This window comes from Dunckerocampus dactyliophorus, chromosome 11, assembly GCF_027744805.1.
Source record: "Dunckerocampus dactyliophorus isolate RoL2022-P2 chromosome 11, RoL_Ddac_1.1, whole genome shotgun sequence".
Lineage (NCBI taxonomy): Eukaryota > Metazoa > Chordata > Actinopteri > Syngnathiformes > Syngnathidae > Dunckerocampus > Dunckerocampus dactyliophorus.
In genome coordinates, this window is record NC_072829.1 from 14,484,950 (window position 1) to 14,497,827 (window position 12,878).

Genomic DNA, 12,878 nt, shown 5'->3' on the forward strand with positions numbered 1-12,878 from the left:
ATACATGCATGTTGAAGTTCCTACTCAAGAGACAGCCTCTACCGGGGACCGGGGGGGTTCGTACATCATAGCGATCTAATTTATCTTATTTATTATGTATTGTGTAAAACTAAGACACGAATAACATCAATTTAAAAGCACAAAATGAATGCCGACCCACCATCCACCAGTTCAAGTTCCAGCCAAGTTTTTCCAGAGAGATTATTACATCGCTGTTTGACGTGTGTGGTAAAAGACTAGAATTAACTTTAGACAAATGTGCACATTAGCACTCAATAAGTCATCAAAACTTACCTTTATGCATTCCCACATAGTATCAGCATTTGAGACCAAATATGAGGTGAAAGAAAAATGGTAAAAATACAGTAGTAGTCTATCTGTGCGGCATGAGATAAAGTTAGCACACGCACAATGGACATGAGACGGATGTAACAGAGAGTATCTGACCACTTTTCAAAATAAAACATGAAAAAAAATGAAATAATGGAAATTATTTTTTCTTTCTGTGCGGCCCGGTACCAAATGACCCACAGGGGTTGGGGACCACTGATCTACAGTATCCACAATATGGGGGGAAACAGACATCGCTGCCACCTACAACATGTCACGATGTGTTTGCTATGCAATTTTTTACTCATCTTATGAGGAGGCATTTTCAACTTTTACCTCATTGTCTAATTTAGGAGTTGTGTTTATTTCTCCAATTGTGAAATGCTCATTGTCTTAATTCAGAAGATGCAGTTGTTATGTAATTGCAATCTGATCTGCAATAAGAGGGTCTGCATGCATTGTTTGTTAGGTTATGTTGTTTTGTTTGTAATTGCAATTACATAAAAACTACATCTTTTGAATTAAAACAACAAGGTAAGTATTGAAACCATTTCAGCATCGGAGAAAAATTGCTTCTTGTTCACAAGACGTGACTTGTTCACAAGACGATGTGTTTGCTATGAGATTTTTTACTGATCTTATGCTGAGACGTTTTCAACTTTTACCTCTTTGTCTAATTTAGGAGTTGTTTGCTATGCAAGTGTTTACTTCTCCTGAAATATATGCTTCTGACGACGATCATTTGTATACAGTAGCCATTTGTGTATTTGAATTTAAAGGTCTGTGTGATACAGTATAGAGTACCTGACAACATGGATATCGGACAACCACCTAAGGCTGTTCATTGACTGTTCTATCTCCATTTAATGTTCCATATAAGCCGAGCCACACTGCAGCGGTGGCACAACTGTATTGTATATCATCTTGGGGTCTGTCAGACCTTCTGCGCCATATGTCTTGAAAACCTTTATGGAGCAATAAAAGTATCTGACATGCAGGTGATGTCCCATCACCTTCATATTTAACTTTGGGTTGGCCACAGGACAAACATTTCTTTGTATGAGTTTTTTTTTTTTTTTTTTTTTTACCAAGGAGGTGGTTGCTGCAGAGACTGCCAAAGCTGCTGTGTTTGTTGCAGCTTCTCTGGGCTGGTATTGAGTGACGAGGATGTGTTAAGTGCAGCTCAAGCCACGCGCAGTACCACCTGAAGACCGGCCACACCCTTGCAAAGCCACTGCAGTTTTACACATACAAGTATTAGCCCCAGACTTGGCAAGTTTGAGTCTGAGGATAATTTCTGTAAACCTGCGGCATCCCCATGCATCTGTTCACCCTCGGCCGAATCCCGCTGAAGCTCTAGAAAACAACTGTACCTCTGTGGTGGTGTAGCAGCCCTGAGCTATGCTGACGACGGCCGTGGATCACAGCTCAGCAGCCTCTTGGCCAAAAGCACTACTAACCCGCACCATCCTTATGCGTCTGAGCCCCGCAGTTTAACCTCTGCTGAATCCTGAGATTGAAGCTGAATCTTCCAGCCGAAGCTGCTAAACGGCAGGCCAGGGTGCAGCTGCTCTAGGGTCTGTTAGCATCGAGTCATGCTGAGTCCCACAAGACTCGGAAAAGCTGCATGGAGAGTGTTTAAGAAACAAAATTCTCAAGCAGGCCCTTTCTCAGCACATGGAGCACGTAATTAACATAAGAATAATAAAATTCTCACCAGAAATAAAATTCAAATATAATTTTACTTCACGATAAATGTAATATTTATCCATTTAAGTCACACTTGTCTAACCGTAGATCGACTGTTCCGCCGCAATTCTGATTGAGAGTTCACTCCCTTCTCGTAAATGGGACCTACACTTTCGGTCAGCAACTGGATTTGTATTTGTGTTGCAAGGATTTGTAAAAATGTGTATATGTGTTTTGTGTATATGTGTATTTGTTTTGTAAATTTGTAGAAGTGTTTTGTGTATTTGTAAAAGTGCTTAGTTTTTCATTTGTTTTGCACCTCTGGGCAACCATAAGATGGAGAGGAGAGGGAGAGGAGAGCGAGCAAGTGAGAAAGGAGAAACAAGGATGGAAACACTGCTATAGTAGAGAAAAAACGAGAGGACAGAGTGAAAGGCAGTTATAAAAAAGGTAAAGAGACAAAGTAAAAGGTGCATATACTTCATACAAACGTATATGGACAGGATTCTTTTCAACAGGATTAGAGATGTTACACTTTACCTTTACCTTGACAGCAGCTGATTAATGACACGTCACCGTACACCGGTAACACTTCTGAAGGCCAGCAGTATTGCAGTTGAAACATGTCAAGGTAAAGAACAACATCTCTAATCATATTATCTGTTGACAATATGAACCCTTCACATATATGAAGTTAGAAGACATAGCGAACATTACTGAATTTAGTAATACACACCTGTTCATCATGAACTTTGCAAATGGCTGCCAAGACATCAGCTGTCTTGCTGGTTTTGGGAGACTTTTGTCTGAATAGTGTCGTCAGACGGGTGGTGTGCATGTCGACCTCGGTATAGAAGGAATTCGGCAGGTTTTTATTGGTTATCTGCTGAAATTCAGCATGTACCTGCAATAAAAAAACATGTTTGTCATAATTCCAGTACTAACAAAATAAAATGTTCTGATTTGGATTACCTCAGATGGCAACTGAAGTGCAGGCCAAAGCTCCAGCAAGTTTTTCCACAGGTGCTTCCGAAACCAGGATGTTTTGTCTTCGGAGGGCAACGGTAATTTGTATTAGTTTGCCAACTATGGTCAGGTTCCTTTCTACTTTTTTCACTTCCTCCACAGTTTTTTCTCTTTGTTAGAAGGAAATAATATTTTTGAAGCGCCACGAGAATAACATACCGTAAAAACAAAAAAACAAAAGTATAATATGAAGAGAAAACTTAGGAACTGTTACTAATTCCAGTCTATGTGAAACAGTCACAGCCATGATGCAAAACAACAGGCTTGGATGAGTCAAAGGGTTTATATAAAAAGCGCTTTTGAATGAGGCTACACGTTCCTCGTGGTAACAAAAGTGCACCAACTCTTCACCGGGGCTGATTGGGCAGGACAGTGTCCGTACCCGCAACTCCCCGCAGACAGATGCTGCAGTGTCAATAATCTTCATCCACACACTCCACGAGCTTTGTTTCTCTCCAGTGGTGGTTCTTGCTCAAATTACTCCCTCTTGGCCCTCGTTCCTGGCAAGTGGAGCATCCCTCATTTTACGCACAGGTACCTGTCTTGTGGAACCGTGTGTCTGGGCATCTTGTTTTATGCACAACCTCTTTATCTGTTGACTGTTCCTCGCATTTATGACTGGACGGAATTCAAGCAGGCTCGCTCGGTCACCTGTCCTATGCTTACACAGTATTTAGTTAAATTATGACAATGAGCACAACGTGCATGCCAAAAACCACATTTTACGCATAAGCCAGCATCTATTCAACCTTTTCCACTCACAACTAACCTGAGCCTTGTGACTTGACTGTCACTGTGTTGCACTGACATAGCCAACTTTAGCTGGTTGTGAGTGATTGGACCAACTAGAATGGATTGCTGGCTGATGACTTATGCGTAAAACCAGCTGTTCAATGGACTCCACAAAGTGACACATTTGGAATAATAGAGAAGCAAAGCTCAAGGAGCGGTGCGAGTGAAGACAGCGACACTGTTGCACCTGCCTGTGGAGTGTTGTGGCTCGGAGCATGGACAGCGTCCTGCCCAGTCAGCCCTGGTGAAGAGCTGGGGCACTATACAGCGACGGTAACTGCGGTTAAGTGCTGCGATAAAGTGTAGCCTACTAGATTCAACATTGGTAATAATGTACACACGCGTGGGGCATTGTTTTAAAGATCAACATTATTAAGTGCGACATCTTTTGTATGCTTTTATTCAAAGTTGACTTTAAGCAGATTGTTTACAGTCCTGCCCGCGGCCACGTAAGAAAACAGTGTGACATCAGAGTCTCTGGTGCTATCGGTCAACATGACTAACATAACATAATAACCAAATGGGTTTCCCTTTGAGTCAGATTGGAACATTTCACAATTACATCATGTGTGAATGGAAACATAAAGCAGCGTGTTTGAATACCCTTTAAAAATAATGTCAACTGACAGGTCAGGATGGCCGAGCGGTCGACGGCGCTGCATTCACGTTGCAGTCTCTAACGAGGCGTGGGTTCTCCCACTTCTGACAGCTTATTGCATCTTGAAGTGGTGTCTACCTGAAAACTAAAATGGCCAAGGAAGCTACTCTTGGGGTGCAATCCCGCGGTACTTTTCAACATGACCGCTGATGAAAAGTGAACAAACCAGACATATTGCATCCAGGGGTCTTGCTTCTCTCACGAAAAACGAAAACAGTCTTTGCACTCCAACGTGGTATGAAAACCATATCCAGTAATCCCTCGTTTATTGCAATTAATGGGTCCACACTCAACTGCAAAGTCGCATTCAATATCAATAAAAGAAATATGTTAGTAGTTATGGCACAGAAAAATCTGTTTCCGATCTTCTAAATAGTTTTTTTTTTCATTATTAGAGACATCTAGACATGAAATAACACCCACATAGTCACCTTCATAGTCATATTCATATTACCCGATGTAGTAGATATAATCAAAGAAAATTTGCCATTTAAGACAGTTTACCTTGTAGGGGAGCAGAATGGATGGCGGACAGAAAGTGATGTTGGGGATCGGAGTTGAGTTTCAGCTTGTTTTGGGCTATGGCTGCAAAGGTAACCGAGTTATTATTATTATTATGACATTATTATTATTGTGCCTGCTGTGAGATAATTTAAACCTGCAATAAAAGCCGGTTGTTCAAGTCTGGTGCTTCGGTGTTGGGCTCACCAAACAATTACTGGCAGCTATTGACCAATGTTGAACACTTTCACAAGTTGGTGGTCTTTAGTCTTGAACATAAGGTTTTTATAGTCTCAACTTAAAATTACTCAAATTATTAAATTATTAAATTATTAAATTATTAAATTGATACAAAATTTAATTATTGAATTGATACAAAATTTAATTATTGAATTGATACAAAATTTAATTATTAAAATTGCTAATTTAATATGATTTTCCTACTTTATTCTCATAGCACTTCAAAAATAGTTCAAAGTCTAGTCCTTCTACAGTTTATATGAAGTCAGAATAATTATAATTTAATCACTCAGCCTGACCAACCATACGACATGCTTTTCCAATTCTTTTCCAAATTTATAATGATAAACTTTTGTAGTTTTACTCAAAGTAGTTTCAGTAGTACTTTTACCAGAATCAATTTTCGATATGTATTTATACTTACATTTACCCCAAAAATGCTCTTGGGAAGAAGAAAAATTAGCTAGCAGTGGCACAGTTAGCATGAGGACTGGGGGGAAATCAAAGCATGCGGTAAATCAAACTCTGCTTTGAAATATCGATGAGAGAAAAGCAACGCGCTTCGAATAAAGTGACGTGCTTCGAACATTCATAGCGAAACTTAAAAACTGCTCGGAAAGTGTGTGCGTTTTGAAGATGTTACCTGATTCAATCTTAAGATGTCGGTTTGCCTTGGCCGCGCCGATGGTAGAGCCGAGGAAGTGCAAGAGCACAATATGCGCATGCATGGAGATTGAACCCAGAAGGGTCAAGGAAGAATATGTCCAAGGATGACCCCAGCCTGAATGTCCTCATATATCACAGCTATCAGGGGCACCGCCTCGACATGTTGTTGTGGCATGTCTGAAATGTCTGAAATACTGCCCAACCGCAGGAGCAGCTGTTAGCGTGGTAGTGTGGCCGAGTGGTCAAAGGCGCTGGCTTAAGGCTCCAGTCTCATTTCAGGCGTGGGTTCAAATACCATCAAGACCTCACAGCAATCCTATCAAATAACCAACACTTTGGGCATTCCAGTGTCACCCCTTCCAACAAACATACAGTATAATGGTTGATGTACAGTATTAGCCGGCTTAGGAAACACAAAGTCCCCTGTGGTTTCAGTCCATTTTACAACTCCAAATTAAACCTCAAACCACCATTCCGATTCAATGATGGGTTCTGTTTTTTGACAAAAATAGCTTCCTTTACTCCTTTTTCAAACCATCTGTTTTCTTTGGCCAAAATCTTTACCTCGCTGTCCTCAAAAAAGTGATTGGTAGCGTTAAGGTGTAGATGCACTGCTGATTGAGGACCACTAGAATTGTCCCTGCGATGTTGATAAAGCCTTTTTTGGAGCATTTGCTTAGTTTCCCCATTGTAGTGCTCTTTGCATTCCTCATCTTTACAGTGGATGGAATAGACCACATTGCTTTGTTTCTGGTTTGGAGCCTTGTCTTTAGGATGCACTAATTTTTGTCTCAGGGTATTTACTGGTTTGAAATAGGTAGGAATTTTGTGTTGCCATAAGATCTTCTGGAGTTTTTCGGAGACCCCCCGCTAGGGCTAAGGGACTACCACTCCTCTCCTTTTTGCTTCTGTGGGCTTTTGGGTTTCTTTCCCTACTCTCTTCTTTTGACATTTGTTAAAAGCCCACCGCGGGTACCCACAGGTTGAGAGCGCTCTCTGGACATGTTGTGTCTCCTTTTTCTTTCCCTCAGCACTAGTTGGTATTTGTTCCGATCTATGTTGGAGGGTCCTAATAACCCCTAGTTTATGTTGTAGTGGATGGTTTGATTCAAAAAGCAGGTATTAGTCAGTGTGTGTGGCCTTTCTAAAGACCTCTGTAAGTAGCTGTCTGTCCTCTCCTATAATTACCTTGCAGTCTAAGAAGGCTCATGCCCAACCGCAGGAGTGGGTGTTAGCGTGGTAGTGTGGCCGAGTGGTCAAAGAGGCTGGATTTAGGCTCCAGTCTCATTTAAGGCGTGGGTTCAAATCCCACCACTGCCATCAACACCTCACAGCAATCCTCTAAAACAGCCACTGCTTTTGGCATTCCAGTGTCACCCCTTCCAAAAAACATACAGTATAATGGTTGATGTACAGTATTAGCCGGCTTCGGAAAGCGGAAGTCCCCTGTGGTTTCAGTCCATTTTACAACTTCCACCACACGTCAGATTCACAGTGACACCTTGACTGTCAGGGGTATAAGCAAACAACTGTTTGGTTGCCTTTGGCCACATCACTAGCGCTCGTGTTTCTCTTCAGTTCGTACAAATCTTTCGCCTTTTACTAAAGATTTCCGTGGGGAGGAACAACATGAGTATTCATCCAATTTTTGCTGCTCTGCTTTTAGCAGAGTGCTTGTGAATGTTGAAGATAAAAAGCAAATGTCTGAAACATTTTCAGGAAACAGTTCAAGGTTCTGAGTTTGCTGTTTGAAACTCTTTTGCAGCACAAAACCCCTTTGGTAAAAGCGGCTGTTGGTTACATGGAAGATATCATCCGGGAGCCATATGATTTGTGCAAGGATGACACGCAATTTCTTGAAGCGTATCCAAATTTTACCACAACCTCTTGATGGAAATTCTTACTTCACCAGAGTTTGTTGTTGTTTGGAGTGTTTCAGTGGTTGAAAATCCCCTTTCTTGCTTCTTACATCTCATAAAGCCATTCCAAGTCTGTCTTATGTACAATGAGCCATTCCAGAGAGCAAATAAGGGTCGGGCTGTTGAACGGGGACAGCCTTTTCGTTTGCCTTGGAGTTACAGCGTTCGCTCGTGGGGACACCCTGAATGTCAGGGATATCATGAAATGCCCATTTTTTGTCTTGTCTTCCCCATGTACAGCAATTTCGCCTTTTGCTGAAGGTTTCTTGTTGAAACCCCCAGCCTGAATGTCCTCATATATCACAGTTATCAGGGGCATCGCCTCGACGTGTTGTTGTGTCATGTCTGAATTGTTTGAAATACTGCCCAACCGCAGTGTGGCCAAGTGGTCAATGGTGCTGGACGTACGCTCTAGTGTCATTTGAGGCATGGGTTCAAATCCCACCACTGCCATCAAGACCTCAAAGCAATCCTCTGACAACCACCACAACTTTGGCATTCCGGTGTCACCCCTTCCAAAGAACATATAATGCTTGACATATTAGCCGGCTGAGGGAACTGGAAGTTGAGTGTGGTTTCAGTCCTTTTCACAACTTCCACCATACGTCAGATTCACAGTGACACCTTGACTGTCAGGGGTATGAGCAAACAACTGTTTGGTTGCCTTTGGCCACGTCGCTAGCGCTCGTGTTTCTCTTCAGATCGAACAAATCTTTCGCCTTTTACTAAAGATTTCCGTGGGGAGGAACAACATGAGTATGCAACCAATTTTTGCTGCTCTGCTCTTAGCAGAGTGCTTGTGAATCTTGAAGATAAGAAGCAAACATCTGAAACGTTTTCAGGAAACAGATAGTTCAAGTGCCTGAGTTTGCTGTTTGACACTGTTTTGCAGCACAAAACCCCTTTGGTAAAAGCAGCTGTTGGTTACAGGGAAGATATCATCCGGGAGCCATATGATTTGTGCAAGGATGACATGCAATTTCTTGAAGCGTATCCAAATTTTACCACAACCTCTTGATGGAAATTCTTACTTCACCAGAGTTTGTTGTTGTTTGGAATGTTTCAGTGGTTGAAAATCCCCTTTCTTGCTTCTTACATCTCATAAAGCCATTCCAAGTCTGTCTTATGAACAATGTGCCATTCCAGAGAGCAAATCAGGGTCGGGCTGTAGAACAGCAAGTGGTCAATGGTGCTGGACGTATGCTCCAGTGTCATTTGAGGCATGGGTTAAAATCCCACCACTGCCATCAAGACCTCAAAGCAATCCTCTGTCAACCACCACCACTTTGGCATTCCGGTGTCACCCCTTCCAAAGAACATATAATGGTTGACGTATTAGCCAGCTTCGGAAAGCGGAAGTCCCGTGTGGTTTCAGTCCATTTTACAACTTCCACCACACATCAGATTCACAGTGACACCTTGACTGTCAGGGGTATAAGCAAACAACTGTTTGGTTGCCTTTGGCCACATCACTAGCGCTCGTGTTTCTCTTCAGTTCGTACAAATCTTTCGCCTTTTACTAAAGATTTCCGTGGGGAGGAACAACATGAGTATTCAACCAATTTTTGCTGCTCTGCTTTTAGCAGAGTGCTTGTGAATGTTGAAGATAAAAAGCAAAAGTCTGGAACGTTTTCAGGAAACAGATAGTTCAAGTGCCTGAGTTTGCTGTTTGACACTGTTTTGCAGCACAAAACCCCTTTGGTAAAAGCAGCTGTTGCTTACATGGAAGATATCATCCGGGAGCCATATGAATGCTCTGTTTTGTTTTGCCCATTTTTTGTCTTGTCTTACCCATGTGCAGCAATTTCGCCTTTTGCTGAAGGTTTCTTGTTGAAACCCCCAGCCTGAATGTTTTCATATATCACAGTTATCAGGGGCATCGCCTCGACGTGTTGTTGTGTCATGTCTGAATTGTTTGAAATACTGCCCAACCGCAGTGTGGCCAAGTGGTCAAAGCAGCTGTTGGTTACAGGGAAGATATCATCCGGGAGCCATATGATTTGTGCAAGGATGACATGCAATTTCTTGAAGCGTATCCAAATTTTACCACAACCTCTTGATGGAAATTCTTACTTCACCAGAGTTTGTTGTTGTTTGGAATGTTTCAGTGGTTGAAAATCCCCTTTCTTGCTTCTTACATCTCATAAAACCATTCCAAGTCTGTCTTATGAACAATGTGCCATTCCAGAGAGCAAATAAGGGTCGGGCTGTTGAACGGGGACAGCCTTTTCGTTTGCCTTGGAGTTACAGCGTTCGCTCGTGGGGACACCCTGAATGTCAGGGGTATCATGAAATGCCCATTTTTTGTCTTGTCTTCCCCATGTACAGCAATTTCGCCTTTTGCTGAAGGTTTCTTGTTGAAACCCCCAGCCTGAATGTCCTCATATATCACAGTTATCAGGGGCATCGCCTCGACGTGTTGTTGTGTCATGTCTGAATTGTTTGAAATACTGCCCAACCGCAGTGTGGCCAAGTGGTCAATGGTGCTGGATGTATGCTCCAGTGTCATTTGAGGCATGGGTTCAAATCCCACCACTGCCATCAAGTCCTCAAAGCAATCCTCTGACAACCACCACCACTTTGGCATTCCGGTGTCACCCCTTCCAAAGAACATATAATGTCGTATTAGCCGGCTTCGGAAAGCGGAAGTCCCGTGTGGTTTCAGTCCATTTTACAACTTCCACCACACATCAGATTCACAGTGACACCTTGACTGTCAGGGGTATAAGCAAACAACTGTTTGGTTGCCTTTGGCCACATCACTAGCGCTCGTGTTTCTCTTCAGTTCGTACAAATCTTTCGCCTTTTACTAAAGATTTCCGTGGGGAGGAACAACATGAGTATTCAACCAATTTTTGCTGCTCTGCTTTTAGCAGAGTGCTTGTGAATGTTGAAGATAAAAAGCAAAAGTCTGGAACGTTTTCAGGAAACAGGTAGTTCAAGTGCCTGAGTTTGCTGTTTGACACTGTTTTGCAGCACAAAACCCCTTTGGTAAAAGCAGCTGTTGCTTACATGGAAGATATCATCCGGGAGCCATATGAATGCTCTGTTTTGTCTTGTCTTCCCCATGTGCAGAAATTTCGCCTTTTGCTGAAGGTTTCTTGTTGAAACCCCCAGCCTGAATGTTTTCATATATCACAGCTATCAGGGGCACCGCCTCGACATGTTGTTGTGTCACGTCTGAAATATTTGAAATACTGCCCAAACCGCAGGAGTGGGTGTTAGTGTGGCCGAGTGGTCGAAGGCGCTGGATTTAGGCTCCAGTCTCATTTGAGGCGTGGGTTCAAATCCCACCACTGCCATCAACACCTCACAGCAATCCTGTGTGCAATGTGTGGTTTCAGTCCATTTTACAACTTCTACCACACATCAGATTCACAGTGACACCTTGACTGTCAGGGGTATAAGCAAACAACTGTTTGGTTGCCTTTGGCCACATCACTAGCGCTCGTGTTTCTCTTCAGTTTGTACAAATCTTTCGCCTTTTACTAAAGATTTCCGTGGGGAGGAACAACATGAGTATTCAACCAATTTTTGCTGCTCTGCTTTTAGCAGAGTGCTTGTGAATGTTGAAGATAAAAAGCAAATGTCTGAAACATTTTCAGGAAACAGTTCAAGGTTCTGAGTTTGCTGTTTGAAACTCTTTTGCAGCACAAAACCCCTTTGGTAAAAGCGGCTGTTGGTTACATGGAAGATATCATCCGGGAGCCATATGATTTGTGCAAGGATGACACGCAATTTCTTGAAGCGTATCCAAATTTTACCACAACCTCTTGATGGAAATTCTTACTTCACCAGAGTTTGTTGTTGTTTGGAATGTTTCAGTGGTTGAAAATCCCCTTTCTTGCTTCTTACATCTCATAAAGCCATTCCAAGTCTGTCTTATGTACAATGAGCCATTCCAGAGAGCAAATAAGGGTCGGGCTGTTGAACGGGGACAGCCTTTTCGTTTGCCTTGGAGTTACAGCGTTCGCTCGTGGGGACACCCTGAATGTCAGGGGTATCATGAAATGCCCATTTTTTGTCTTGTCTTCCCCATGTACAGCAATTTCGCCTTTTGCTGAAGGTTTCTTGTTGAAACCCCCAGCCTGAATGTCCTCATATATCACAGTTATCGGGGCATCGCCTCGACGTGTTGTTGTGTCATGTCTGAATTGTTTGAAATACTGCCTAACCGCAGTGTGGCCAAGTGGTCAATGGTGCTGGACGTACGCTCTAGTGTCATTTGAGGCATGGGTTCAAATCCCACCACTGCCATCAAGACCTCAAAGCAATCCTCTGACAACCACCACCACTTTGGCATTCCGGTGTCACCCCTTCCAAAGAACATATAATGGTTGACGTATTAGCCGGCTGAGGGAACTGGAAGTTGAGTGTGGTTTCAGTCCTTTTTACAACTTCCACCATACGTCAGATTCACAGTGACACCTTGACTGTCAGGGGTATGAGCAAACAACTGTTTGGTTGCCTTTGGCCACGTCGCTAGCGCTCGTGTTTCTCTTCAGATCGAACAAATCTTTCGCCTTTTACTAAAGATTTCCGTGGGGAGGAACAACATGAGTATGCAACCAATTTTTGCTGCTCTGCTCTTAGCAGAGTGCTTGTGAATGTTGAAGATAAGAAGCAAACGTCTGAAACGTTTTCAGGAAACAGATAGTTCAAGTGCCTGAGTTTGCTGTTTGACACTGTTTTGCAGCACAAAACCCCTTTGGTAAAAGCAGCTGTTGGTTACAGGGAAGATATCATCCGGGAGCCATATGATTTGTGCAAGGATGACATGCAATTTCTTGAAGCGTATCCAAATTTTACCACAACCTCTTGATGGAAATTCTTACTTCACCAGAGTTTGTTGTTGTTTGGAATGTTTCAGTGGTTGAAAATCCCCTTTCTTGCTTCTTACATCTCATAAAGCCATTCCAAGTCTGTCTTATGAACAATGAGCCATTCCAGAGAGCAAATCAGGGTCGGGCTGTAGAACAGCAAGTGGTCAATGGTGCTGGACGTATGCTCCAGTGTCATTTGAGGCATGGGTTAAAATCCCACCACTGCCATCAAGA

The 12,878-nt window shown here is 42.7% G+C and overlaps 7 non-coding genes and 1 pseudogene across 7 annotated transcripts; all 8 read left to right on the top strand.

The window, feature by feature from the left end:
* The window catches only part of LOC129190320 (uncharacterized), a 156,076-nt pseudogene that overhangs the window by 104,248 nt on the left and 38,950 nt on the right, over window positions 1-12,878 (top strand).
* LOC129190449 (U5 spliceosomal RNA) lies at window positions 7,461-7,574 on the top strand. The gene has a single exon (XR_008573023.1). It is a non-coding gene; the product is annotated as a U5 spliceosomal RNA (small nuclear RNA).
* LOC129190434 (U5 spliceosomal RNA) lies at window positions 8,503-8,616 on the top strand. The gene has a single exon (XR_008573009.1). It is a non-coding gene; the product is annotated as a U5 spliceosomal RNA (small nuclear RNA).
* On the top strand, window positions 9,297-9,410 carry LOC129190425 (U5 spliceosomal RNA). Its single transcript, XR_008573000.1, has one exon. It is a non-coding gene; the product is annotated as a U5 spliceosomal RNA (small nuclear RNA).
* On the top strand, window positions 10,587-10,700 carry LOC129190436 (U5 spliceosomal RNA). Its single transcript, XR_008573011.1, has one exon. It is a non-coding gene; the product is annotated as a U5 spliceosomal RNA (small nuclear RNA).
* On the top strand, window positions 11,042-11,129 carry trnal-uag (transfer RNA leucine (anticodon UAG)). Its single transcript has one exon. It is a non-coding gene; the product is annotated as a tRNA-Leu (tRNA).
* On the top strand, window positions 11,266-11,379 carry LOC129190461 (U5 spliceosomal RNA). Its single transcript, XR_008573034.1, has one exon. It is a non-coding gene; the product is annotated as a U5 spliceosomal RNA (small nuclear RNA).
* Window positions 12,307-12,420, top strand: LOC129190435 (U5 spliceosomal RNA). The gene has a single exon (XR_008573010.1). It is a non-coding gene; the product is annotated as a U5 spliceosomal RNA (small nuclear RNA).